Here is a 25971-nt window from a genome sequence, read left to right on the forward strand (position 1 = left end):
TGTCGGTCTCCTTGCCGTACAAGACAAGGGAGGCTTTTTGACATCATTAGGAGTTCTTGCTGGAGGACCTGAAAAGGAAAAGAGAATAGTTTATAAAAAAGAAGCAACTTATTATTAATTATTTGTATTACTGTTGAACCTAGGAGTCCTAGTCATGGACCAGGACCCCATTGTGGTAGGTGCTGTACATACATAGAACAAAAAGATAGTCCCTGCCCTAAAAAGCTTAGAATCTAAGTATAAAACAATAGAAAACAGATGGACACAGAGACCCTGATGGGGGATTATGAGGAAATAATGAGACAATATCGGTTGGCATGATAGGTCTCAGTGAACCAGCAACCTAATTGTCAATTGTTTCATAGCACATTGAAGTCAATGGAAAGATTCCCCGTTGACCTCAGTAGACTATGGATCCTTAGAGCTGTGACTGTTGTGTGAATGTGTGAATATTAGAATATAAACTTAAACTTCGATTATTTGCTCAGGAGCCTGAAGGGACAGATTTTCCTCTCATTCACACCTTTGTAAATCTAGATGAACTCTATTGAATTCAGTGGAGTTACTCCCATATTACACCCGTATAACTGAGAGCAGAATTTGACGCTAAGTATTTTTGAGATTCTTCTCTCTGATTGGTTGGTGACAAGTAACTGAATATTTTTTGGATTTGAGCTATTTTTCTGTGGTAATTTGGAAATCCACTATCTGATTATAGATGGATAGTAAGTAAAGACTTCAGTGCTGATTGACTTGATGTTTTAAAAACAGTAATTACTTGTTGTTTGCTTAAATTATGAAAAGTACTCTATATTCTTGAAGCAGAATACATTTTGGAATAAATAATTATTTAATCTAAATCCTATTCAATTCTACTCTCTATATTTTGCTTCCAGAACAACAGTACCATTTAAATCTTAATTCTAGGAGAACTTATTCTTGAATGAACAAAACAACTTTCAGTTTTTGTGGCACATCTATTTTAATTGTATTATTTATTGTTCTTATTATTTAATAATTATTTTGGCTAAAGAACAACAAATACAAGGAACACAAAGCCATCTGTGGAGTCAGTAGTGTTTCAGTCAAAAATGATAAGGCTTTTCTGGGTGGGAGGCAAAGAGAGATTGTTTTTGACTTTTCAGTTTTACAGTTTTCAGAGTGCTAATTGCATCTTCTGTTTGCATTAACATGGAAGTTACTGGCTGGTAAATGATACTCTTGACTTGTGTGTTGATTTATGAGTTGTTTATTGCCTCCTGTACTCCCATCTGGGCACATATGTAACTAGTCAGTCAGGCAGGACACAGATCTTGCTTCTGATTATTTGGTTGATAAAGTAAGACACGCAGCTATAAATATATTCATGTGGCTGAACTTTTCATGGCTTATCTCTAGGGGGTAATGCAGTGTTGCCTTGCTTCTCTGTTCTGCTGATGTTCTAAGATTTTATAATCTGAACTGGCTGTAATTCCAGGAATGACAGTAAAATGTGGCGGTGTACGGGTTAGAAGAGAATACTTGCAAGCAGATGTGGGTAGTGGTGATATTTTCTCACATGCATCTTCCCTAAATATGTTTAGATTGATGAGAGCAAAGTGCACTGACAGTGTGTACTAACAAGTTTCACTCACAGTAACCTACTTTGTTAAATTCAGGTGCAGTACCCTTTCATATTGCTCCTTTTCTAAAGGCTTCACCGCAGGGTAAAATAACTGAATTGTGGCTCTGAACTGTATTGGATTCCATTATAAATTCTCATTATAACATACACCCACCTTACAAAATCCTTGATGACCAGCTTCATAGACTAGGAGCAGCGTATAACGAATATTCAAAGTGTAGATAGCCGTATGTAGCAAATCCCTCTCCTGAACCTTTGGAGATCAGCAGCAGCTCTGGAAAGACATACTGATTTTTTTTAGTCACCCTTCTTCCCTGTGTATTGTAATTCTTGAAGAAAATCCACAAACTGATGGTCATCTCTTATTCATATTTCATGACAATAAAGCATTACAAAACTCATTCACAACAGATATTGTTTGTCTAAATTATGTTATACTCTTTCATTGTAAATATCAAAGATGCTTTGACATACACCCTAAGGATGATATATAGTCTCTCCCCACAGCTTCCTTTACCATGATAAGCCCTGCTTCAAACCAACTGTAAAACAAACACAGAACAAGAACAAGAAGAAATAAATATGAGTGTGTCTTGTTTTGTAAAAAGCCATAAATTTGATTTCCTAAGTGTAGTATCAAATTTGACCTTTCTTATGGAAAAAAATTCCTAGAGACAAATTCAGCCTGGGGTAAGTGGGTGCAGCTTCACTGATTTTTCTTAGTATTTTATAGTACTATAATAACAACTTTTCACTTACATATTTTCATCAGAGAACAGCCAAATGTTTTAGAAGCTATCAACTAAACCTCACAACGCTCCTCTGCCCCACAGTCTGTCATAAGTTAAGAAGGGTTAACCTTGCTGGTTATGGGGATTGAAGGCCTCCAAGTCCTGGTGGGGTGGATTCAGTTTCTTCTAAGTCAGGGCCAAGCCAATGACCTCAGTGCTGGACCAGTCTGAGATGATTAGATGTGCTGTACTGCTGCAGGTGCAGTCTCTCCAATGAAACGTAAGTCTGAGGGTCCCAAGCATCATTCAGGATCCTTCAACATTTGTGGCAAGCGTGGGAATGTTTACTCTCTTCCTGGCCAGAATTCCCTTTCTGCCTACTGGGGCTGGATTCAAAAAAGCACTTCAGCACTTGTTTAAACTAAAACACATGCTCAAGTGCTTTCCTATATATGGATATTTTCTTGAACTGGGCCCTTAGGAAGGTGGACCCTGTTGAAGAGAGAGAGCTTCAGAGCCTGATGGATTCACCCATTTAATTTTTGGTAGAGATTAAGACATAGATTGTATTGGCCTAGAGCACCTGCTGCTGGAGTCACGTGATTACATCATAATCTTATCTTTCATTTTAAAAAGAAGTAAATGTTTAGCCCTTATTGTTGCAAAAAACAAAAAACACGCACACACCTTGAAAATGTGAACTGAGAGTGACCAGCACAGCAATATGTGTCTGAGCTTGCAGACAGCCTGCAGCAATAGCTCTGAGTGGTGTGAACTTTCCCAGGCATCTCTGTAGAGTGCTAACTCCACTGCTCTGGGGGGCCCTCCCAACACCATCCCCACAGTAGTATTCTGTGTGTAGCAGGAAGATAAGACTACGGTGTGCTCAGCTCACCTACCTAATCAGTTTCACCCCTTCTGACGGGTTAGGTCCTAGGGGGTGGGGTTCCCCTACCTCACAGGTGGGAGGGAGAACCCTTACTGGCACCCCTACTGCTCCCAAAGGCAGGGAAAAAGGCTGGTGCCAGTCCAGTGTGGGAGAGGGAGAGGCCATCCAAAGCTTCTGCCTACCATTCTGGTAGGGTAGGAGAGGGTGATCCACCAGCCACCACCACTCCAAGTGAAGCTAGAGCCCTGTGTGTGCCTAGGGTACTGGATTGCCTTCATTACCAGGCAATAACCACAATTTCTAGAAGTGTAGGTCTGGAAAGGACCTCAAGAGGTCATCTAGTTCATCCGTCCAGCACATCCCTTGGCCCACGCCGCTTCCCGCAGACCCCATTGGCCTGGAATGGCAAACTGCGCCTGTGGGAGCTGCAATCAGCTGAACCTGCGGACGCTGCAGGTAAACAAACCGTCCCGGCCCCCCAGTAGATTTTCCTGATGGACCACGTGCCAAAGGTTGCTGGTCCCTGCTTTAGCCTATGTATTCCAAGATAATCCAACTAAGATTTAACTGGGTTTGCCTGTTTAAGTTACAGTCATTAAGTTATCTAGTTCTCCTTGAAAACTGTTGGCTTTTCAGGTAGTTTGAGTTAATCTCCTAAAAGTAGATTTCTTTCAAAGAGTTGTTTGAGATTTTAATCCCATGAAGCCCATTAAAGTCATGCTAGTCTGGTGGCTAACACCCTACACAACTCTTTAACAATATTTTCCTCAAAGTAAAGATGGAGGACACTAATATTATATACTCCTTAGCTTTGATAGCGTTTGATATGGAGAAAGGTATTACCAATATATGTTGCAGCCCATTTCTCTGCATTAGATAAGGTTACACCACTTTTTAGTAACTACTTTCTAAACCTTGAGAATATCTTGGTTTTTTAAAATTATTTCATGGCAATTGCAGTCCGTATTTTCCCATTTATAATCCCATGTGTTTAAATTAGATATTTTGTAATGATGATTAATATTTATCATTTTTAGGATGCAGTACACTGTTAGAAGTGTTTAGCATTAGCCTAACTCTGTTCCCATTGAGATCAATACTAAAGGCACCTGCTCAAGTACCTTACTGAATCAGGGTGACTATGTCTGCAAAGCCCCTTGTATATTATACAAAATACTATATTAATAACAATAATAATAATTATTATTAGGTGAGGTGTAAATGATGTACAGGATGCTCTGCATATGGGTGAATCTCAGCCTACGTTGCTAGTTTTGTTTCTCTGTCCCAAGTCCTGTTTACTGCACAGAATGGTAGATCAGCTCCTGGTGCACCATTTGCCAGAGGTCACTAGTAGTCTGATTGGCCTCTTACTTCACCATCTTTGAGACCTGCAGGTTGTCTTGACTCAGTGAGGACAAGGCTGGTGGGTTTTTGCTGGAATAGGGACTTTGCACTTGTTGTTTTGTGTTTTCTCCTGGAGTTGTTCCCTAGCAAAACATTTTTCTTCTTAACTCCAGTCACTCATGAAAGTGAATGATTCTGGCTGGCAAAAACAACAACAGGACCTGAATGCATCTGATGAAGTGAGCTGTAGCTCACAAAAGCTTATGCTCAAATAAATTTGTTAGTCTCTAAGGTGCCACAAGTCCTCTTTTTCTTTTTGCGAATACAGACTGACACGGCTGCTACTCTGAAACAGGACCTAAGTTTTTCAATTGTTAGGATTTGAGAGTGATTGCTCTCCACTACTGACTGACAGCATCTTCAGCAAAAAAGGCTTCAATGTACACGCTCTTTTGTTCTTACTTCAAATCTGAGCTATGAAACAAAAATAATGATTACAACTAAATTGCAAGTAGCTTGATGAATGAATAAGGCATTACTGGAATTAATAAATCATTGCTGGAATTACTCCATAATAGTATTACAGAAAAACTTGTCCATGCTTAATTATAAAAGTCCTTGCCTCACTAGCAAAGACTAAACAATGTCATGGTCACATATTGGCTGTTTGGCCAATTCTCCCCCCCCCCCCCCCCCTTCACAGTGCTTTGCTCACCAATTGTGTCTGAAGGATTTTGAAATAAAAAACAGTATAGCAGATGTTGTGAACTTTAAAAAGTTCTCTCTTTTGCAAACTGTTTGGAAGCATGTACTATAGCCAAGAAAAAGAACCCTCTTTATCACATAATTTTGCTGAACCCATCTTCTAGTCTCTTCATTCATCCTGAGTTCTGACTGAGGGGATTTTAAAAACTATTATCCATTCTGTGATCTTATAGCTTCTAAATTAACATAGATGAATTCAATCTATATATGTAGAGCTGTCTTTCAGTTTGTGGGGGTTTTATTTACATTTTGATGGTTTTATTTTAAATTGTATTCTCAGTATCTTGCTTTCCTACTTATATGGCCCTTTTCAGTGTAATAACTGAGTTCCATAGGCAATGTTTTCACTTGCAGACTCTAAGTAATAAAATCAGAGCTGTTATTAGTCTGCATCACGAGTAAGAGGTGGGATTTTTCCCTTGTGATGGACAATTATGTTTTAAAATATGGATTATAAAATATCAGGCAGAATAATGTAAACATAATTTTAGTGTTTTGGAAACGTGTGAAAAGTTAAACAAAAATTTGTTAGAATTTGACTCATTTTGGGTCTGACTGGGAAAGGAGCTGATTTTTCCAATTGCATAGATTTGTTGATGGAACAAGTTGATACTTTAAAAGAATCCTCTAGGGCCACATGTGCTGTAATTTATAGTCTCCAAGAGCCAAGAGAAAACTCTTTTTTATGAAACCTTTGTGAAGGAAAAACCCTCAAGAAATAAAGAAACAACTCCAACTGAATCTTCAATACATGTTTTCTTGTGCTATTTCATTCTGGGGTTTGGAGACAGGAGAGAGAGTTTTTCATCTACACTGCTTGTCCTGGGTATAAACCTGTTGAATGCCATGGGTCAAGCAGAGGACATCCTTCACTTCAGAATTGTTGATGAGGCATTCAACCTTTATTGCAGGGGTGGCCAACCTGAGCCTGAGAAGGAGCCAGAATTTACCAATGTACATTGCCAAAGAGCCACAGTAATACATTAGCAACCCCCCATTAGCTCCCCCCATCCCCCACTCCCAGCACCTCCCACCCACCGGCAGCCCCACCGATCAGGGCCTCCCCCTCCTTCCCTGCACCTCCTGATCAGCTGTTTTGTGGTGTGCAGGAGGCTCGGGGGGTTAGGGGAGGAGCAAGGGCATGGCAGGCTCAGGGAGGGGGCGGAAAGGAGTGGAGTGGGGGCAGGGCCTGTGGCAGAGCCAGGAGTTGAGCAGTGAGCACCCCCCGGCACATTGGAAAGTTGGTGCCTGTAACTCCAGCCCTGGAGTCGTTGCTTATACCAGGAGCCGCATATTAATTTCTGAAGAGTTGCATGTGGCTCCGGGCCACAGGCTGGCCACCCCTGCTTTATTGGTCTTCATCATAGGTTCCTCTTCCGCCTGATGACCGGCTGGAAGCAGAATGGATTTTAAAAAAAAATCAGGGAAATGGGGTATGGTGTGGTGTAGAGGGGAAAAGAGCTGTATGGTATGTAACCATGGCATTGTGTAGTCACCAGCAGCACTGCCCTCAGTCACAACCCAGTAAAAGGCAGCACCGCTTGCCAGGGTGGGATGCGCTCGGGGTTGAGGAACAGTTGCTGAGCTGAACATAGCATACTACCCTTGAAAACAGTCACAACTTAGAATGCTGTATATCCCATGTGTTACTGTTGCTGTGAGTAACTAAACTCCCTCCAGAGTGAACAGCAGTAAGATCCTTCCAGGTGAGGTGTCCCAAGCCAGCCATGCTGTCAGTACTGGGAGAGGGAGTAAGGTGAAGCCTGCACATATACCCCGTGTCTATGGAGTGGATTTTTACATTGAAAAGGGATAAGAGCCAGAGACTCCCATGAATTCCACTAGGGTTTTTGCTATTACTATTGATTTTATGTGGAAGGTGCTCAAATACTGTGGGATGAGCCATTAGATATACATATTTGGTTAAAAATTTGTAACTGCTGATACAGTACGTATGAAAACACAATCTCTATAAGTAAAGGATCCATCCAGGAGGTGCAAGACTGGGACCTCTCTTGTGGTTTGCAAATCACTTATCTGAATTTCTTATGGACTTCTGATGCACAGCCCATACTCTTCTGTACTCATTTTCAGTCCTGCACTGCAAATATCACCATCAGACTTCCACAGACTGCAGCAAGGCTCAAACTAGACTGAACCCGTTTAAAACTTGTTTTACAATTGGTTGGCCATTGAAGATGATTCAAATCAAGTTTTAAAGCATTTTAGATAACGTTCTAATTTAGGTTGGGCTAGTCCGTTTCACATGGAATCATATTTAAACCTAATTTCTTTGAGCAGTTCAGCAAATGTGCATTGCACCGTCCGTAGATGGGGCTTAGAAGTTTTCCAGTCTCTCTGAACTCATATTGCTCTGTCCAGATCTGAGGTTTAGCTTGCAGCCAAGTGAAATATTGAAAAGTGATACAGAAATGTAAAATATTATCAAGAAAACTCAGACGTAGGTTCTATTACATTCTGAATGATTTCAGCTTGGTCCTCACTTCTGCAGGTCATTTAATATGCTGCTGATAATTAAATCTGATCTAACACCATTGTATCAATCCCATGTCTTTTCAATGAAGAGAAGCTTGTAACAGAGTGTATAAGCTAAGCAGGTACTAGAAGAGAGATATCTTCAGAATGTTGATTATATGCTTTAAACTATTGGGGTGTATCTTTTGCTTTGCCTGGGAACTTATTGTTCAGCAAATACTGGCATGGTAATTGGGATCATTGTCAATTATGATATGATGCTGTGGGGGATAAAATTTGATCCTGAATGGTTAAATCATTTACTAACTGAAGGGAAAGATCCTAGAGAGTCTCTAACTAAATTTGTAATATTCTGTTTAGAAAATTACTTTGTTATGGAGGTGCTATTTCAAAGTGTTTTCATTCAAGCTTTTCAAAAATTTATTCCAGAAAATTACCTTGACACTAGACGAAGAATGTAATTTATTCTGTGCATAATCAAATCTCCTTTGTTCAGACAGAGACAAGGAAACAAATGGTCCTGGCATCCTTGCTATGTGGTTAAGAGAAGTATTTGAAATGTTTTCAAAAGAAGCTGCTTTTTCAGATGATAATCACAAGCGAATAGTAATTTATTGTAATTGACATTCTTTCCAGTACTCCAGTGATTTCGTTGTTGTTGTGTGTGTGTGCGCTGGTTATAAAGAAGTGCCAGAAAGTGAACTGGTCTAGAAGGAGTGTATTTCAGCTATAAAACACCCTACCCTTTTATCCCTATCCTACTAAATCAAAGCAAATAGTATGTCAGCCTGGACTGGAATCAGAATCTGGGACAGTCATTAGTTTATGCACTTTTGTTCCACTTTTCATAGAATCATAGAATATCAGGGTTGGAAGGGACCCCAGAAGGTCATCTAGTCCAACCCCCTGCTCAAAGCAGGACCAATTCCCAGTTAAATCATCCCAGCCAGGGCTTTGTCAAGCCTGACCTTAAAAACCTCTAAGGAAGGAGATTCTACCACCTCCCTAGGTAACGCATTCCAGTGTTTCACCACCCTCTTAGTGAAAAAGTTTTTCCTAATATCCAATCTAAACCTCCCCCACTGCAACTTGAGACCATTACTCCTCGTTCTGTCATCTGCTACCATTGAGAACAGTCTAGAGCCATCCTCTTTGGAACCCCCTTTCAGGTAGTTGAAAGCAGCTATCAAATCCCCCCTCATTCTTCTCTTCTGCAGGCTAAACAATCCCAGCTGCCTCAGCCTCTCCTCATAAGTCATGTGTTCCAGACCCCTAATCATTTTTGTTGCCCTTCGCTGGACTCTCTCCAATTTATCCACATCCTTCTTGTAGTGTGGGGCCCAAAACTGGACACAGTACTCCAGATGAGGCCTCACCAATGTCGAATAGAGGGGAACGATCACGTCCCTCGATCTGCTCGCTATGCCCCTACTTATACATCCCAAAATGCCATTGGCCTTCTTGGCAACAAGGGCACACTGCTGACTCATATCCAGCTTCTCGTCCACTGTCACCCCTAGGTCCTTTTCCGCAGAACTGCTGCCTAGCCATTCGGTCCCTAGTCTGTAGCTGTGCATTGGGTTCTTCCGTCCTCAGTGCAGGACCCTGCACTTATCCTTATTGAACCTCATCAGATTTCTTTTGGCCCAATCCTCCAATTTGTCTAGGTCCTTCTGTATCCTATCCCTCCCCTCCAGCGTATCTACCACTCCTGACCTTAAAAGCTTTTAGTTCAGCTGAGTTTTCCACCAGTGATGTGGACCCCTATTTCATTGTCCTGTTTTCTTCCTGGCTTGCTGTTGCCAAATGGTAAACTAGACAAAAGCATCATATATCTTTTAAAATTGAATTTATTCATTGCTTACTTAGATCAAGTTAATCTTGATACATGTGCTGGGTAGGAGGTCTGGATACCTTGTTTAGGTGGAGTGAATTCATTATAGCAAGTCCTGTGAGAGCTACTGTTGCAAAGGGTCCATCAACAATTCCATTATTCTCATTCTAAAATCAGGGGTTGATACCACCACTACTAATTCAATCACAGCTGAAAATGACAATGGCTGGGCCTGATGGTGAATCTTAAAATAATAATAAAAACAATTAGGGCTGTCTATTAATCACAGTTAACTCATGCGATTAACAAAACAAATTAATCACGATCACATTAAATAGAATACCAACTGAAATTTATTAAATATTTTGGGAAGTTTTTCTATGTTTTCAAATATATTTCTATTACAACACAGAAAACAAAAAGTACAGTGTTCACTTTATATTATTTTTATTACAAATATTTGCACTAAAACCTGATAAAAATAGTAATTTTCAATTCACCTCATTCACGTACTGTAGTACAATCTCTTTATTGTGCAAGTGAAACTTACAAATGTAGATTTTTTGTTACATAACAGCACTCAAAAACAGACCAAAGTCCACTCAGTCCTACTTTTTGTTCAGCCAATTGCTAAGACAAACAAGTTTCCTTGTTTGCTGCCTGCTTCTTGTTTATAATGTCACTTGAAAGTGAGAACAGGCATTTGCATGGCACTTTTGTAGCCAGAGTTGCAAGGTATTTATATGCCAGATATGCTAAACATTTGTATGCCCCTTCATGCTTCAGCCACCATTCCAGAAGATATGCTCCCATGTAGATGATGCTCGTTAAAAAAAATAATGAATTAATTAAATTACTGACTGAACTCCTTGGGGGAGAATTGTATGTCCCCTGCTCTGTTTTACCCACATTCTGCCATATATTTCATGATGACCCAGCACATGTTCATTTTAAGAACACCTTCACAACAGATTTGACAAAACACAAAGAAGGCACCAATGTGAGATTTATAAAAATAGCTACAGCACTCAACCCATGGTTTAAGAATCTGAAGTGCCATCAAAAATCTGAGAGGGATGAGGTGTGGAGTATGCTTTCAGAAGTCTTAAAAGAGCAACACTGCTATGCGGAAACTACAGAACCCGAACCACCAAAAAAGAAAATCAACCTTCTGCTGGTGGCATCTGACTCAGATGATGAAAATGAACATGCATCGGTCCACTCTGCTTTGGATCATTATCGAGCAGAACCCATCATCAGCATGGAAGCGTATGCTCTGGAATGGTGATTGAAGCACGAAGGGACATATGAATCTTTAGTGCATCTGGCACGTAAATATCTTGCGACGCCAGCTACAGCAGTGCCATGTGAACACCTGTTCTCACTTTCAGGTGACATTATAAACAAGAAGTGGGCAGCAGCATCTCCTGCAAATAGTAACCAAACTTGCTTTGTCTGAGCGATTGGCTGAATTAGGACTGAGTGGACATGTAGACTCTAAAGTTTTACATTCAAAACAAAAACAATGCAGTTATTTTTTGTACATAATTCTACATTTGTAAGTTCAACTTTAATGATAAAGAGATTGCACTACAGTACTTGTATTAGGTGAATTGAAAAATACTATTTCTTTTGTTTTTTACTGTGCAAATATTTGTAATCAAAAATATAAAGTGAGCATTGTACACTTTGTATTCTGTGTTGTAATTGAAATCAATATATCTAAAAATATTTAAATAAATCATATTCTATTATTAACAGTGCGATTAATTGCAATTAACTTTTTTAATCACGACAGCTCTAAAAACAACCCTAATATGAAAAACAAATTATTTTTTTAGAAGCTCACCAAAGCAAGGAAATTCCTAGTTGTCATCAACAGTCCTCAGGGTGCCTAGGCATTTCAGCACACAGGAAATGTAATTTAACATGCTGGCGCTAGGCTCTTCTAAGGTAGCATACTTACCTACTCACTACCCATAGCTCCTCCTTGTGTCAGGGTGAGATTCAGCAAGCGGTCCTTGTCCAGTGCCTCCTGGTGGTAGGAGAACCCAGACCCACCTTTTATTCTGGGTTCCAGTCCACGGACCCTGTATTACACAGTTAGGTCTGCCTCTTTTGTTGTGCTGCTGTTTCCCTCGGCTGCTTCCCAACTTCAAGCCCCCTTGTTCTTCTTCCCTGCAGCCTGTGCTTAACACTGCAACCCTTTGGTTCCCAGACCTCCAACTTCTCCCTAGGTCCTCCCAGCTTCTCCTTTCTGTGCTTGTCTGATAAGTCTTCCACCCTTCCTGAGCTCCACTAAAGTGTTTTACTGACCCTACCTCAGGGCCTTCCCCACAGGAGCCTAACTTCCTCCTGCAGAGTTCATCCTCTGTTGCTTCTGGTTTTAGCAGGTTTTCCCTTGCTACCTCCCTTCCCCAGGGACTCTGTCAGCTTCCCCTAGGGATCTCCTGCTCTGTGTAAGCCCTAGCTCAGAGCTTTCCTCCACAGGAGCCAGCACAGACTCCCTGCGGGTCCTCCTCCGTGACTTCTTGCCTGTTTAAGCCCTACCACAGGGCTTCCACCCACAGGAGTCTGACCATGCTCCTTGTTGGGTCTCCTATCTGCAGGAGAGTCTTATCTCCTCTGCAATCTCTCTCTTCAACTAAATTCTCCACTCTGTATATTCTTTTCCTAACCCTTTCACAGGTGGGGTCACTGATTACCCTTAAATTGGCACATTGCCATCAGCTGGGGCCTAGATGTCAGGCCATAGCAAGGCTGAGCCCGGTTTACCTTAATGGACCAGCCAGCCTGTGATAGGCCTTCAGTAGCAAGGATCCAGATGGGTTGCTCAGAATGTAATGGAACCTGCCTCCGAAGTTTCTTGACAATAATATTTTACATTTCTATATCACTTTTCTTCTCAAAGATTCCTAAAATGCCTTACAAATATACTGGAATCACTCTACTCACCACTGAAAGGAGCTGTGTGAAATAGTGAAAGCAAACCTCATTCCCATTTGCAATGAGCCCTGAATTCAAGGTTTGATTCATTTGTGTTCCTCAGCACATGCTAACAAAAGTTCACTGACTATGAACTCAGCTGGTAAGAACTGAATTTGCAGAGCTGGTTGAACGTAAACCACCCTCTCTCTTTTCTCTCAGTCTTCTGATCCTCAACAGCTGTCCTTTACCTTCCACCTCGCCCTGGGATGGTCTCACCATGAAAATATCTAAAGTCAAAAAGCACAAAACAAACAAAAATGGGTGGTGGTGGGGAGAGAGTTCACTGGTGTGGGAGAAGGGAGAGGGATTTCTTAGAGGGAGAGGACTGAGTATCATATAACCTCCAAGAAAGATTGCATGGGGTTGTTATGCTTAAACCTGTGTGAACCAAACAGCCCTATCCTGTTTAAAAGCAATGCAGCACAATCAGTTCAGGGCAAGAAGTGTGAGGAGGAATACTTTATCCAGCTGTAACTGTAGCAGAATTGAGGTGGGTAGATAGACAATTGTTACATTAATTCACATAATTCTAGTTTAGATAAGTCAGATCCATAAGGATAGATTTTTTTCAAAGCTTTATGAATTCCAGTGACATTGATGGGAGCTAAATGGCTATATCATTGTGCATCACTTTGAAAAGTTCTCCCTTCATGTTACTGTAACATAGGAGAGTCAATTATCGATTACCTCTAAAAAATGATCTACTTAGCAGATAGGTACATCAGTTGAATTTGGACAAATACATACACCCTTTGACTAGTTTTCCTGGTAAATTACAATGATTACAGTGCTTGCCATATGTGTCAGTAACAGTATGAAAGACACAATGGATGAGTTAATTTTCTCTCTCTCCTCTTCATCTTTTACCTTGTTAAAATGCTTAGGGGGGTATGTGTGTATGTATCTGCCTCCATATATATTACAGATTCCACAATATAGTTATACAATTACCAGATCCAAAGAGCTAAAAAGACTTCAAAATCAAATAAAAATTCTTCTTGGGAACTATCTGCATTTTAAATTTCTTTGTGCAAAACAACTTCTTCATAGTGTTTTGTCTTCTCCCTATATCCTTCTTTCATATCTTAATTAATTAGCTTGAAATTGCAAATAGAACTCCTATAAAAGTAAGAATTATACTCTGGTGCTCTGTCTTATCAGAGCAAAAAGAAAAAAAGCAAATACAATTTTAAAAGTGGAGTGATACAAAAAAGAGAGATTTGGTGAAGACAGCATAACATTAGAAATTACACGGAGAAGCCAAAATGTCATTTAAAATATGGTCAGAAATAGTCACTTTCATGAATATCTTTTTAGGAATATTTAAGTTAAGGGAGTTTATATTTTATAAGAGTCTAGTTTAAATATACCGGCCCTGATTGTCTGAGGCCAAAAGGCGCACAGCAGGGGTGACCAACCTGTGGCTCGGGAGCCACATGCGGCTCTTCAGAGGTTAATATGCAGCTCCTTGCATAGGCACGGACTCCGGGGCTGGAGCTACAGATGCCAACTTTCCAATGTGCCGGGGGGTGCTCACTGCTTAACCCCCTGCTCTGCCTCAGGCCGTGCCCCCACTCCACCTCTTCCCCCAAGGCCCATGCCCCTTCCCCCGAGCCTGCCATGCCCTTGCTCCTCCCCCTCTCTCACAGAGCCTCCTGCGCATGCGAAACATCTGATAGCGGCAGGCAGGAGGTGCTGACTGGCAGGGCTGCCGGCGGGCAGGAGGCGCTCGGGGCTGGAGGGCAGAAGCTGATGGGTGGCTGCTGACGTATTACTGTGGCTCTTTGCCGATGTACATTAGTAAATTCTGGCTCCTTCTTATTCTCAGGTTGGCCACCCCTGGGGCACGCAGTATAACTTGGGGGTGAAACCAAGTTGGCTTTAAACCACTTACACACACCTACAATCCTGGGCCTACTGTGTACTAGGGCAGTCCACTGGAATAAGCTAGAGAAGCCTAGTGATTTTCAGACTCATCAGAAAAGGGATATTCACCTTGTCAGAATAACTGCTGAGTCTTCAGAGAGCCCTGGGGAAAAGAGTACCAATATAGAGTTTTCTGAATGCTTTTACAGTGCCTGATATTGTGCATACTGAGTGCCTTTGGAATGCCTGTCTAACTAGCAAGTGCCTTATTAAGTGTCTGGGTTAACTATTGTGTCTTAGTATTGTGGTTCTCAAGGGATGTTTTGTGGAATGTCACTGTAATATCAGATAAGAAAATATTTCCATAAACATGTCCTTGGGAGTCCCTTGTTGCAAGAATAGTCTGATTAAATCTCTTAACCCACAGATTTCAGAGTAGCAGCCGTGTTAGTCTGTATTTGCGAAAAGAAAAGGAGTACTTGTGGCACCTTAGAGACTAACAAATTTATCTGAGCATAAGCTTTCGTGAGCTATAGCTCACTTCATCAGATGCTGAATGCATCCAATGAAGTGAGCAGTAGCTCACGAAAGCTTATGCTCAGATAAATTGGTTAGTCTCTAAGGTGCCACAAGTACTCCTTTTCTTTTTAACCCACAGAGTTTTCTCTTTGGTTTTCCTATCTGGATTCTGATGTGTGCTGATGAATCAAAAAGTACCCCTTTGGATTTCTATAACAAAGTACATAACTTTAACAACTTTTAGTAAAGAAAAATGTTCTAAGGAGTAAGAGAACTCACAACAGCAGCCTAACCAGTTTAGTTAGCAAAGCCTTTCTCTCCTGAAAGATTTTAGAAGTAATTTTGAAATTCTGAATGTTAGTTATGTGGTTTGCAGTCTTACATGTTAGTCTAATAATAAAGGCATCACTGGCATCACAGTGTATGCACATGGCCTAAAGCAGAAATTATAATTCTGCTACATACAACACAGTGTTCTGCTTTGCCACTATTATATGGCCATGGGGCTAAATTAAATAGCAGTGCTTTGATATGGACTACTGCTCAATGGGTTGAATGTAGCAAACCTTTATTTGAAAGCCTCAGATTAGACTTCATCCCCACCAGTAAGAAGTTAGTGTTTTATCTTATCCATGCTCCAGCCTGTAACAACCTTAATGTCAGACGTGCATGTTCTTACAACTGATTGCTTTGCAGTTTCCACTGTGAGCCCTGATAAATCAGTGAAACATTATATTATTAACAATTGAAGTTCAGCACACATGGGTACTTGTGAAGGCAGAGTTCCCTGTGCTGTCCTAACTAAAGCCCTCATCAACTGGAAAGTACTACTACTAATAATAGTAATCTTGCATTACTATAATACCTTTCATCCTGCTTTAGGCTTGTGACAGACTGTACTACCCATTTGATTCTGGTGCAGCCTCTGGGTGGCTGGGCCTCAGATCCACTGGGCATGTTCTCTGTTTGTCTGTTGGCTCTACAGACAGAGAAGGGCTAACTGGTGTGGAGCAACTGCAGATGGTTTCCGTAACCTGTCAGTACCAGGTTCTGAATACGAAAGAAGAAGGAAGCAGGCAGTGACAGGCTGGGAGGGTATGGGGGGAGGGATAGCTCAGTGGTTTGAGCATGGGCCTGCTAAACCCAGGGTTGTGAGCTCAATGCTTGAGGGGGCCATTAGGGAGCTGGGCTAAAAATTGAGGATTGGTCCTGCTTTGAGCAGGGGGTTGGACTAGATGACCTCCTAAGATCCCTTCCAACCTTGATATTCTATGATTCTATGGGTGTTGCTGTCCTTGAACTGAAGAAAGTGAAACAGTACTTTTATTTTAAAAGGTTGAACTGCTGTTATATCTTAGGGAAGGGAAGGATGTATGTATTTGTTTGTTGAACTATGTGTTGTGCCCCATACAAGGTAAGACGTAGAAGGTTTCTTTTACACTTTGTGGTTTCTTTTGTTTTATATGTATATTGAGAAGGGAGAACCGACTTTGTGACAAAACAGTACAGGTTCGCTCCCCTGCCACAGAAATGCATCTCTTTCCAGGGCAGAAGTAGCAGCCATTCTACACCAGCAACAATTTTTTTTAAAAGAAAAGCAAATGGCCGTTTCCAATTTAAAAAACCCAGGAGAAATGTTGATATACACATAACATAGTTATGTGGAGTAGCTGTTGTTGTTATGTAAAAATGTTGGGTATGGCTGGAAAATCCAGTTGGTTGCCTTTCACATAGGGTTGCAGGGCTCTGAAAGCTAATCGGAACAGAGAGCTGCCTGGCTTGCTGGAGGTAAACTCTGTTTTGTGGGCTGTTAAGTGGATGTAAAGTTAAAAATTAAAATAACATTTATTTAACTCTTTTCTTAATGTGGAGAACAACACATTAGTTATCCTAATTGGAATTAGGCCAGATTATTCCTCTCATGAGAAGTGCCAGGGGATATTTAAATTATCATGTAACGGAAATTACATATCAGAAGAGGAATCTTGCCTGATGAATCAAAGATTCAGGCAATACTGAACATTCTGAGACCTAAAGATAACAAGGGAATTCAAAGGCTGTTAGGCATGTTGAATTATGTCAACAAGTTCATACCTAACAGTACATCTCATACAACTCACCTAAGACATCTCCACTAGGTCAGTGAATGGACATGAATCTCAGAGCACAAAAGAGTTCAGTGATTTAAAGCACATTCTGACATCAACTCTAGTGCTGCAATTTTTTTACCCATTAAAAGACATAAAACTCTCTACGGATGCCTCCAAAGGAAGGCTGGGAGCAGTACTATTAAAGTGTCATGGAACTGATTGATTGCTAGTCTTGCATTCATCTAGGGCTGAAACAGCCCTATAGATGAGGTACCCACACATTGAAAAAGACTCTAGATCACATGTATGCATGTATAGACTTGTAGACTTTATGGCCAGAAGGAACCATTGTGATCATCTAGTCTGAGCTCCTGCACATCACAGGCCACAGAAACTCACCCAGTCATTCCTGTAATAGACCCATAATCTCTGACAGAGTTACTGAAGCTCTCAAATCATGATTTAAAGACTTCAAGTTACAGAGAATCAACCATTTACTCTAGTTTAAACCAGCAAGTGACCCATGCTGCAGAAGACAGCAAAAACCCCTCAGGGTCTCTGCCAATCTGACTTGGGAGAAAATTCCTTCCCACCCCCAATATGGTGATCAATTAGATCATAGAGTCATAGAATCATAGAATATCAGGGTTGGAAGGGACCTCAGGAGGTCATCTAGTCCAACCCCCTGCTCAAAAGCAGGACCAATCCCCAATTAAATCATCCCAGCCAGCGCTTTGTCAAGCCTGACCTTAAAAACTTCTAAGGAAGGAGATTCCACCACCTCCCTAGGCAACGCATTCCAGTGTTTCACCACCCTCCTAGTGAAAAAGTTTTTCCTAATATCCAACCTAAACCTCCCCCACTGCAACTTGAGATCATTACTCCTTGTCCTGTCCTCTTCTACCACTGAGAATAGTCTAGAACCATCCTCTCTGGAACCACCTCTCAGGTAGTTGAAAGCAGCTATCAAATCCCCCGTCATTCTTCTCTTCTGCAGACTAAACAATCCCAGTTCCCTCAGCCTCTCCTCATAAGTCATGTGTTCCAGACCCCTAATCATTTTTGTTGCCCTTCGCTGGACTCTCTCCAATTTATCCACATCCTTCTTGTAGTGTGGGGCCCAAAACTGGACACAGTACTCCAGATGAGGCCTCACCAATGTCGAATAGAGGGGGACGATCACGTCCCTCGATCTGCTCGCTATGCCCCTACTTATACATCCCAAAATGCCATTGGCCTTCTTGGCAACAAGGGCACACTGCTGACTCATATCCAGCTTCTCGTCCACTGTCACCCCTAGGTCCTTTTCCGCAGAACTGCTGCCTAGCCATTCGGTCCCTAGTCTGTAGCTGTAGCATTGGGTCCTTCCGTCCTAAGTGCAGGACCCTGCACTTATCCTTATTGAACCTCATCAGATTTCTTTTGGCCCAATCCTCGAATTTGTCTAGGTCCCTCTGTAACCTATCCCTGCCCTCCAGCGTATCTACCACTCCTCCCAGTTTAGTATCATCTGCAAATTTGCTGAGAGTGCAATCCACACCATCCTCCAGATCATTTATGAAGATATTGAACAAAACCGGCCCCAGGACCGACCTCTGGGGCACTCTACTTGACACCGGCTGCCAACTAGACATGGAGCCATTGATCACTACCCATTGAGCCCAACAATCTAGCCAACTTTCTACCCACCTTATTGTGCATTCATCCAGCCCGTACTTCTTTAACTTGCTGACAAGAATACTGTGGGAGACCGTGTCAAAAGCTTTGCTAAAGTCAAGAAACAATACATCCACTGCTTTCCCTTCATCCACAGAACCAGTAATCTCATCATAGAAAGTGATTAGATTTGTCAGGCACGACTTTCCCTTGGTGAATCCATGCTGACTGTTCTTGATCACTTTCCTCTCATGTAAGTGATTCAGGATTGATTCTTTGAGGACCTGCTCCATGATTTTTCCGGGGACTGAAGTGAGGCTGACTGGCCTGTAGTTCCCAGGATCTTCCTTCTTCCCTTTTTCAAAGATTGGCACTACATTAGCCTTTTTCCAGTCATCCGGGACTTCCCCCGTTCGCCACGAGTTTTCAAAGATAATGGCCAATGGCTCTGCAATCACAGCCGCCAGTTCCTTTAGCACTCTCGGATGCAACTCGTCCGGCCCCATGGACTTGTGCACGTCCAGCTTTTCTCAATAGTCCCTAACCACCTCTATCTCCACAGAGGGCTGGCCATCTATTCCCCATGTTGTGATGCCCAGCACAGCAGTCTGGGAGCTGACCTTGTTAGTGAAGACAGAGGCAAAAAAAAAAAAAGATCTTGAGCATGTTGGCAAAACCCACCAGCCAGCAGGGGCACTGGAACAATTTTTATAGTGAGGGTGCCAAGAGCCATTGAATCACACTGTAACTCCTGTATATAATGGAAACCACTTCAAGCTGGGGGGTGCTGCAGCACCCCTCGCACCCCTTGTTCCAGCATCTATGCTAGCCAGACACCTGGGTTAGAATTCTCTTTAGTAACTCAGAGCCCTCCCCATCTAGTGTCCCATCTCAGGCTGTTGGGGATTTCTGCTATTAGCAGTCACAGGTGGGCCACATGCCACTGTAGGCAGTCTCATCATACATAAACTTATCAAGCTCAGTCTTGAAACCATTTAGGTTTTTTGCCCTCACAGCTCTCCTTGAAGGACTGTTTGAAAACTTCACTCTTCTGATGGTTAGAAACTTTGTCTAATTTCAAGCCTAAACAGAGGTATAATGTGACCTTTAAAGTACAACCTGGAGGCTACTTAGTAATGACAGGCACACTCTCAAGGATATATGCTCCATCTGACATTACACAGCCTGATGGTCTGGAACCAGCAGTAAACATACATGTGAACATGATAAATATCACGTGCTGTATCTCCAGGCATATGGATTGAATTGGAGACACAAACAGCTAAAGATGAAATGTTTCAGGGAGTGATACAAGTGATAAATAAGGGAGGACAAAAATCAATATTTCTCGCCTGCATATTCCCACTGTAAAAGTCAGCTGTCAGTGATCTCAGGAATGTTCTTGAAGGGAGCACAGATTGTGGTTCCCACAGTGATGAGAAGAAATATATTGGAATGAATACATGAAGACGACCTGGGAATGAACAGATAAAAAGGGGAGCTAGAGAAGTTATATTCTGGACACACATGAATAGTGACGTTGAAGAAATAGTGAGCATGTGTGGAACATGTCAGAAATACAGAGATTCATGGCAGAAAGACCAGTGATACTGCACAAACAACTTGCAATTCCATGGAACAAAGTTGGAATTGACATTTTCAGCCTGGGAAGACAACACCTTCTTATAATGGACTACTTTACCGATTTCCCAGAAGTAGACACACTTGAAGATACCACAGCAGCAACAGTTGCCAGGCACATTAAATATGTATTTGCACATTGTGTAATTCCAAGAACAGTAAAACTGACAACAGATTACAGTTCAAGAATAGGGAGTTCCTGGACTTTGCTAAAATGTATAACTTTCATCATGAGGCATCTAGTGCCAGATATCCTCAAGCAAATAAATTAGCTGAATGTGAAATATCTATAGTGAAGAACCTGCTTAAAAAAAACTATAGATACAAGAGAGGATGCATATTTAACAAATATACAGCTACGGTGCTACAATTTGAAAAGTCACACGCCGAACACCTCTATAACATACATATAAATACTTGATTACCCAATGTGGGACAAAGGATGACCAAGCAGTCTCTGTTAGAGAGGAAGAGACTGGGAAAGTGCAGTCAGACCAAATGTCATAATAAGGGAGCAAGACTTCTTCCACACTTAGAAAACAAAGACTCAGTGACAATTTAGCAAGGTAAGCATCTGCTCAAGGTACCTGACAACTTGGCTGAGACAAATAAAATGAGAGCAGACGAACAAGCTGAAAACAATTCTCAAGCTGACCCTGTTATTGACTATGAGACTAAACAGCCTGTTACAGACAAGGACTTGCCTTAAGGGGGTTTTCAATACAGCAGGTTGGGGAGATCACTGAAACACCATAAGAGACTGATTAAGACACTGTCCTCCAAGCAATGTTGCGATGCCACACTTCCTATACACTCCAGTGGCAGTCTTTGGTTTCCTGGGAGACACTTCCTGCTGGGGCAGAAAAAAGAACCCCAGGACAGGGCAGTCACAGGCTGCAGCTACGTGGTGTAGTAGAAAATGTGTTACCTTATTTCTATATGTAGTTCCAGTTCATAACATAAGGTTTATCTTGGCACCATCTGCTCATCAGTAAGACATTATAGCGTTTACTGGTAAAAATTTAAAAACCAGAGGAAGAACACATAAGAACATAAGAATGCGATACTGGGCCAAATAGTGGTCCAGCAAATAGACCACTAACATTAAGAATATAAAGGCAGCCATACTGGGACAGCAATGGTCCATTTGGCCCAGGATTCTGTTTTTGACAGTGGCCAATGCCATGTGCTTCAGAGGAAATGGACAGAACAGGCAGACATCGATTGATGCATCCCCTGTTCTCCATGGCCAGCTTCTGGCAATCAGAAGCTAGGGACACCCAGAGCATGGGGTTATATCCCTGATCACCTGGACTAATAGCCATTGTTGGATCTATCCTCCATGAACTATTCAGTTCTTTTTTTGAACCCCATTATTGTTGTGGCCTTCACAACATCCCCGACAATGAGTTCCACAGGTTGACTGTGCGTTGTGTGAAGAAGTACTTCCTTTTGTTTGTTGTAAACCAGCCGCCTATTAATTTCATTGGGTGACCCCAGGTTCTTATGTTATGTGAAGGAGTAAATAACACTTCCGTATTCACGTTCTCCACAGCGGTTATGATTTTATAGACACCTATCACATCCCGTCTTAGTCATCTCTTTTCCAACCTGAAAAGTCCCAGTCTTTTTAAACTCTCCTCATACAGAAGCTGTTCCATAGCCTCAAAAATTTTTGTTGCCCTTCTTTCTCCCTTTTCCAATTCTAATATATATATATTTTAATGAAGTGACCAGAACTGCATGCAGTATTCAAGGTATGGGGATACTGTGTAGTGGCATTATGATATTTTCTGTCTTATTATATATCCCTTTCCTAATGGTTCCTAACATTGTCAGCTTTTTTGACTGCTGCTGCACATTGAGCTGATGTTTTCAGATAACTCTCCACAATAACTCCAAGATCTTTCTTGAATGGTAACAACTAATTTAGACCCCACAATTTTGTATGTGTAGTTGGGATTATGTTTTCCAATGTGCATGACTCTGCATTTATCAGTATTGCATTTCATTTGTCATTTTGTTGCCCAGTTGTCTAGTTTTGTGAGATCCCTTTGTAACTCTTAATTGGACTTAATTATCTTTGCGCTGGAGAGGTCATTAAGGATCAACAACCTATCCTGAAGGATGATCCCTCACTCTCACAGACCTTGGGAGATAGGCTTACAGACAGCCCCACAACCTGAAGCAAATACTCACCAGCAACCACACAACAAAAACACTAACCCAGGAACCTATCCTTGCAACAAACCCCGTTGCCAACTCTGTCCACATATCTATTCAAGGGACACCATCATAGGATCTAATCACATCAGCTACACCATCAGGGGTTTGTTCACCTGCACATCTACCAATGTGATATATGCTGTCATGTGCCAGCAATGCCCCTCTGCCATGTACATTGGCCAAACCGGACAGTCTCTACGCAAAAGAATATATGGACACAAATCAGATGTCAAGAATTATAACATTCAAAAACCAGTTGGAGAACACTTCAACCTCCCTGGACACTCAATTACAGACCTAAAAGTGGCAATTCTTCAAAAAAAAAAAATCTTCAAAAACAGACTCCAACAAAAAACTGCAGAACTGGAATTAATTTGCAAACTGGACGCCATCAAATTAGACCTGAACAAAGACTGGGAGTGGATGGGTCATTACACAAACTAAAAACTATTTCCCCATGCTAATTTTCCCCCTACTGTTACTCACACATTCTTGTCAACTGTTTGAAATGGGCCATCCTGATTACCACTACAAAAGTGATTTTTCCTCCTGCTGATAATAGCCTACTTTAATTGATTTGTCTCATTAGAGTTGGTAAGGCAACCCCCATCTTTTCATGTTCTCTGTGTATGTATATATATATATATATATATATCTTCCTACTGTATTTTCCACTCCATGCATTTGATGAAGTGGGTTTTAGCCCATGAAAGCTTATGCCCAAATAAATTTGTTAATCTCTAAGGTGCCACAAGTACTCCTTGTTCTTTTTGCTAATAGTGACGAAATCTCCCAGAAACAAGCTTCCTTCTGCTGCTGGCTTCATTTGGTTTAATAAAAAAACAGTGGCACCAAGTTGATTCTTTGCATTGCCTGAAAGAGTGAATGGCTTATTGGATTAATAATAGGTTTATTATTAATTTGTTAAATAAGTTTATCCAGTCTGTCTCTCAGTGACTATGACCCTGCATTATGGGAGCTGTGAGGCACTCAGATAAGAGAGTGCAGTATAAAAACCTAGTTAAAATTCAAGGTGTTAGTACTAATCTATAAAACCACACATTTATATGATTGAGTTCCCGGCTCTATCTCCCCTTGTTCTAACTCAGCACTTGATATCAGTTGATGTGTTTGAACTAACAACCTCCAGGTGTAAATCTGTGGGATTGTATTCATTACTCAGTGAGTTGTGTGGCTCTACCACTCACTCTCCGATTGGCAAGAAAAAGCAAATTTCCTGATTGTCTCCTTCCCCTGACCAAACTTTAAGGCCTATACACAGTACTCGCACAGGCTTTTCCCACAGCAGATGGCATGGGATAAAATTTGAGGTATTTTTGTGGGGGATACTGTTAATTCCTTGAGTTGACATGGAGCCAGTATATTGTAAGAATTTATTTTAAGTGTATGTGTACATACGCTTAAAGACTATGATAGTCATAGTACATAAACAAAAATGTACTTTTCTACATGAATATTAAAGCATTATCATTTTAAAATTCATTTGGATGGTAAACAACTTAATTCAGGATTCAACCCCCAAAATTAAAGATGATCATTATGTATTCATAGAAAAAATCTTCCACATTTACAACTGGTGAATTTTAGCTTTAATTCTCTAAAATTCAGATTTTAAGCAATTTTTAGAGCCCAGATTTTTCAGATAGGCTAACACAAGTAAACAGCCAAAACAATTACCTCACTATGCAGACTGGTTATGTCTCATTTGGAGAATTGCAATTGGCTTTTGGGCACCATATTTTGAAAAGATATTGACAAATAGTAGTAGGTTTGGAAAATAAGAACCATGAGGCGTGTTTGAGAGCTTGTGCCTGTTCAGTTCGGAAAGGAAGCATGATTTTGAGTTGTAGGGGTCACCATCCTCAGAAATGCAAAGGGATATTATAAAGATGTCTGGACAATTTATCAACAAGGACAGAAAAATAAGCAATGTGACTTGGGCCAACTTCAAGGAAATCTTAATTTAACATTTAGAAAAAACTTTGTAACTCCATCTACAGCTAGGCAATACAAAAGCTGGTAAGGGAGACTGCAAAATGATTGGGATAGTGGTATTCAATGCTAGAGAAGACATCGACCTGTTATGGGCGGATAATTAAATCAATACTTCCAAGATACAGAGGAACAGAGTAAAAGGCTCATTAGAACTACTTTTCAAAGCAAATGATTCTGTATTCTCTCATCTATGTTTTTAAGGCAGCCAAGAAAGGTTCCAGTGGTTCCTGCCTATTACAGGTAAAATATAAAGCAGTTGCAGTTAAGGTTAAACATATATTCTGAATATTTACCTTGTAGTATAACAAACTGATTGATTTTAAATATATTTCTTTATATTAAAATTAGAGAAGAATCTGAGCCACAAATTTGAATAGCTAGTGAACTTCATTTCAGTTCCCAGATCCAGATATGGTTCTATGACTTTTGGGTCAAGATTTAATTGTAAGTAAATCTTGGTATCCAATCTGGAAAATTAATCCTATAGAAACTGACAAATTGCTCATTTAGTGAACTACAAAATTAATAGTGCTAATAACAGTGCTTGTTCAGAGCATCCCACATAGCAGTAGAACAGGGCAAATAACTGACTCTGGTTTGCTGGCAGTTCCAGAATCAAGGGGGAACACTGGTTTGGGTGAAACTTAATCCAAGAACTGTTAATATTTGAGAATGACTGACTAGTAACAATCAAGTTCTTCTAAATAAGCAGTTATTGTCTATATCTTGTACCAGATTTTCATACAGTAGTTTACAAAGGGCTTATCCACTGTAATTAGTCTTTTCACATTTTAGAAATGCTTGTTCTAAATAAGTCATATTCAGAGGTCCTTGGCTATAACATGTTATATACTTGCAAAATAACACTATTTACTACTATGCTTTGATTATAATTTAAAGGGATTTCTGTGCTAGCAGCCTTTCCTGCTTGCTAAAGCATAATTTCAGGAGGAAGCTGCACTGCAGCTCTTAGTAGGGCAATCCAATTTTCTTCCCATCCAGTTGTCCACTCTGAACCCATCCCAGCATGGATTTGAACATATGTGCACACAGAGTCTCTCACACACAACTTCCTTTTCCTAATGGTGGTTGGACATGTTCCTGACACTCCCCACAATGACGTGGATTCCTTCCTGGGTCTAATTTTAAAAATATTGAAAATGTGCATAAATCAGAGGCTTAATCAGCAATGCAGCACACATGCCCTTCCTCCCTGCCCCAGTACCACTGAGCATGCTTGTGATCTTCTTCCAGCAAGTCCAGGGGCGGTGATGGAAATGACC

At 41.0% G+C, this 25971-nt stretch overlaps 1 protein-coding gene across 2 annotated transcripts in view; it reads left to right on the forward strand.

The window, feature by feature from the left end:
• PLXDC2 (plexin domain containing 2) overlaps positions 1-25971 on the forward strand; it is a 418561-nt gene that overhangs the window by 186190 nt on the left and 206400 nt on the right. The gene's annotated exons all lie outside the window — the stretch shown is intronic.

This window comes from Lepidochelys kempii, chromosome 2 (genome assembly GCF_965140285.1).
Source record: "Lepidochelys kempii isolate rLepKem1 chromosome 2, rLepKem1.hap1, whole genome shotgun sequence".
NCBI classification, from domain to species: domain Eukaryota; kingdom Metazoa; phylum Chordata; order Testudines; family Cheloniidae; genus Lepidochelys; species Lepidochelys kempii.